Source organism: Anneissia japonica, unplaced genomic scaffold (assembly GCF_011630105.1).
Source record: "Anneissia japonica isolate Jap-2015-1 unplaced genomic scaffold, ASM1163010v1 scaffold493_len2256704_cov171, whole genome shotgun sequence".
NCBI classification, from domain to species: domain Eukaryota; kingdom Metazoa; phylum Echinodermata; class Crinoidea; order Comatulida; family Comatulidae; genus Anneissia; species Anneissia japonica.
In genome coordinates this window covers 1150251-1154977 of record NW_022727062.1, presented here as the reverse complement: position 1 = coordinate 1154977, position 4727 = coordinate 1150251, and positions in this window count along the sequence as shown.

Below are 4727 nucleotides of genomic sequence, written 5' to 3'. Positions count from 1 at the left end.
CCCAAAATTGAGCTAGATCAACTTGTGAATTAACCCAATGAAACCTATCAGAATATATTCGGCATAGTTCAAGATAACATGAATGGTCAATGCCAGACATTTCCAGTGGTGGGGGGGGGGGGTGCGTGCCAGACGCAAAAAGCCGGTACCCCAAAATTAAGCTGGATCAGCTTGTGAGTTAACCCGATGAAACGTACTGGAAAATGTTGGGCATAGTACTAGGTATCAGGAATGGTCACCGCCAGACATTTTTAATGGTGGGGTATACCTGCCAGACACCCCCAAATACCCCGCCCAAAAAATTGACCTAGATCAGCTTGTGAGTTAACCCGATGAAACCTACTGGAAAATGTTGGGCATAGTACTAGGTATCAGAAATGGCCACTGCAAGACATTTTTAATGGTGGGGTGTACCTGCCAGACACCCCCTTATAGCCCGCCCCCGAAAATTGACCTAGATCAGCTTGTGAGTTAACACGATAAAACCTACTGGAAAATGTTCGGCATAGTACCAGGTATCAGAAATGGCCACTGCAAGACATTTTTAATGGTGGGGTGTACCTGCCAGACACCCCCTTCCCTGCCCCCCCCCCCCCAAAAAAATAACATAGATCAGCTTGTGAGTTAACACGATCAAACGCTTTGCAAAAATGGGCATAGCACCAGGTATCACGAATGGCCACTGCCAACATTTTTGAGTGTGGTGTATCTACCAGACACCCCCTTATGCCCTGCCCCCTCCCTACCCCAAAAAAGAAAAAAAATGTATCAAGATTATCTAGTGAGTTCACCTGATGAATGTTACCTGACATGACACGTTACATGTAACATGAGTGACCACAATGACAATCAAACATTTGTGGTGGAGTTAACCCGAGGAAACATATTGTTTAGCATAGTACCAGTGGCCACTTCCGATCATTTATAGTGGTGGGGTATACCCACCATACATCACCTTATTCCCTACCACCAGAATAGACCTAGATTAGGTAATGAGTTAACCTGATGAAACTTACCGTACTGTGTAAGATGTTCATTGTATAAAATTATTATGAATGGCCACCGTCAGACAATTCTGATGGTGGGGTGTGTTTACGGCCCGACACTGATCACCTGTAAAAAGTAGTATTAAAACTGAGCACTGCATGAAGGTTTTTGGAAGCACACTTCAAACATCAAAGGTAGTTTTCTGTGTTAAATTGAAAATTTACTTTGGCCCTCCAATTGATTTTTATGCCCACCTCTACTCTAAATAATATGAGTGGATTTTAAGGATAGGAGTGTGGGGTTAATAAGGGTTGGTGGAGAGCCATGAAATTAGGTTTAGACTGGATGGAAAACTTCAAGGCTGGGTGACTCCACCTCCTCTCCCTCTCCCATAACTACATCCCTGAATTTGCAAAATGTAGGCATATCATACAATACTATATAATCTTTTATTATTTTTAGTAGTCAATATTACAACAGTTTAACAATGAGATTCTATACAGGATTGAAAGTTTATGAATGCCCAGTATTCAGTACGAGTAGATTTCCAGTACAAATACAAATTGTAATGGAACTGGGTTTATTCCATTCGTAGAAGCCTTTTGATAAAGAAAGTGTTCCTTTTTAGGAAGAGTTGCCTCGGTTAAAACTCACTCGGACTATATGAAATTAATTATAAGCAGGAATTGTTAATCTTAATGTAAGAAATACTACAGTAACTTCACGTTTAATTTTAAGTTGAATTTTACAAGTATATAGTTTGCCTATTTGCCTAATTTGCTTTAGACAAATCTAAAAACTTTTTTATTACAGGAATGTTAAACTTGCCTTATTTGTTCTTATTAAGCACTACCAAGTGAGCAAATAAGGCAAGTTTAACATTCCTGTAATAAAAAAGTTTTTAGATTTTTCTAAACCAAATTAGGCAAATAGGCAAACTATATACTTACATTTAATTTGAACTTTATATAATTCAACTGGTAATAAAAATTAAATGTGAAGTTACTGTAGTATTCCTTACAATAAGATTAAAAATTCAAGCTTATAATTAATTTCATATAGCCCGAGTGAGTTTTAACTTAGGCAACCCTTCCTAAAAAGGTACACTTTCTTCATCAAAAGGCTTCGGATGGAATAACCTGTTCGTTGAAGCACGAACTCCTAAACCCAGTACTATTACGATTTTTAATTGTAGGAAAATCTACTTTACTGAATATTGGGCATTTATAAATTTTAAATCCTGTATAGAATCTCATTGTTAAACTGTTGCAATATTGACTACTAAAAATAATAAAAGATTATAGTATTACTATAGAGTATTAGTACTTTTTCCATCCAGTCTGAAGCTAATTTCATGGCTCTCCAGCCACCCTTATTAACCCACACTTCCATCCTTGCAGTATAATAGACTCTTATTTAGAGTAGGGGTGGGCATAAAAATCAATCGGAGGGCCAAAGTGAATTTTCGATTTAACACAGAGGGCTGAAACCTAGCTTTGATGTTTCAAATGTGCTTCCAAAAACGTTCATGCAGTGCTTTTATGTCATTTGATTCTCAGTTTTAATATTACTTTTTACAGGTGATCAGTGTTGGGCCGTAAAAGACTAGGGGTTTTCTATCACTGTGCCCACCACAATGCCGAACACTTCACAGTTACTTTCATCACATTAACTTACTAGATAATACTAGATAATCTAGGTTATTTTTTAATAAGGGGGTGTCTGGCAGACACACCCCACCATCAGAATTGTCTGGCAGTGGCCATTCATAATAACTTGTACAACGATGAAATTTTACAGTAAGTTTCATCAGGTTAAAGTCAGACTCCGGAGGAAAAAAAATGTTTTGATATGTTGTAGAACTGATTTTTCCAAGACAGAAAAAAGTTGTTTGACGAAAAACTGGGGAACGGTGAACGAGCTACAGATTTTTGAATATTTAAAAACTGGAAAAAAAAATTAACATAGATCAGCTTGTAAGTCACGACACGATAAAACGCATTGCAAAAAATGGGCATAGCACCAGGTATCACGAATGGCCACTGCCAGACATTTTTGTTAGTGTGGTGTATCTACCACCCCCCTCCCCCACAAAAAAGGGAAAATGATCAAGATTATCTAGTGAGTTAACCTGTGGAATGTTACATGACATGACATGTTATATGTAACATGAGTGACACATGTATATCTATATGTATATATCTATCTCTTTTGTATATATAGGCCTATATATATTTATATATATATATATATAATTAAATAAGTTGCTTTATAGTCATATTCTTAGATTCATATAATTTAGAAATCAAACAAGTTACAGTATGTATCTGCCTCAGAATAAAATATTACTGCTGTACTATTGTTAGGCCTAATAGTTTTACTGTATTATATCCTTATTTTGGTGTGTAGGTTTATATACTCCGATGGCATTTTGCGTCAGCATAAATAATACGAAAAGATGTTTGCCCAACCTGACGTGGTATAGTATTGAATGCTCAGTACATTCCCAAATAAATTATTTAAGAATTTACTGAGCATTCAGTACATATGTCAGGTAGGGCAACATCATTTCGTAGGTTTATATACTTGTGCATTTACGTCAAGTGAAACACATTTCATTTCGTGTGAATTTTGGAGATAATAGCCTAATTATTATTTATTTTAGACATGGTCTGTTATAATAATTTAAAAAAAAGGGGGTTCATATCTGTGGGCGTTCAACCATACTCTTCATTATAGGAAGACTACTACAGTAAGACTAGTCGGTGTTGCATGATGCCTACTATGGTAGGCCTACTCGGGCCTTGGATATATTGCTTAACACTGGACGACATGCAAACAGTGGCAGGAAACTCTTATGCATCAAGGAGGCGTTACGTTGAATCTATAGCGCCACCAATGTCCACTGCCTCAAACGTCTAGGAAAAACAAAATCGCTAGCGGAGGCAGGGGCGCTGCAACCTACAGCCATAATATCGGTGGTTGCACTCTCGCTAATGGCTTTGGTGGTGGAACAAGTCTACTTGAATAAGGTCTATCAACCGTAGGTGTACACAATTAGCTCATGTGTACTCGTCTTAAAGATGTCCAGTACATCTTTCAAGACGAGTAGGGGGTTACCCTGGTGTACTGCTCCATCTCTCAGTCCCTGCCACTGTGGACTAGATAGAACGCCTTCTTGACCTGCGCTTGATGACACGCCGGGATCTTCATGGGAGAGTTAAGTTGTAGCAGGGAACATAGTACGGCAGCTTAGGGCCATATTTGGACTTAATGTGGACGTTCCGGACAAAAGCACCAATTTTTTTTTACATGCTCCTTATGGTCATAGCATTCAATTTTTGGTAGGAACCACCTCATCCGAAGTCATTATGGCGGCCATCTTGGATTTCAAAATGGTAGCCTTATAAAACCTATGTTTATCTATATCTCCGCTTCTAAACCACTTGGAATTATAATTCTAATGTCTAAGAGTATGTTTATATGATATATGGAATACCATCATATCATTTTTGACCTGGTCAGATTGCCACAAATGGGTCATTCAAGGTCATTCAAGGTCATTCAAGGTCAAATATTTTATGGTATCTTTAAAATTACGTAATTGTCAAATTTTACATTAGAATCATACCCAGGCTCTCAGAATTCAAACTTTTTACTATGAACTACAATATTCCATTCGAGGTCATTCTGACAGCCATCTTAAATTTCAAAATGGCTGCCACGCAAAACCTATATTT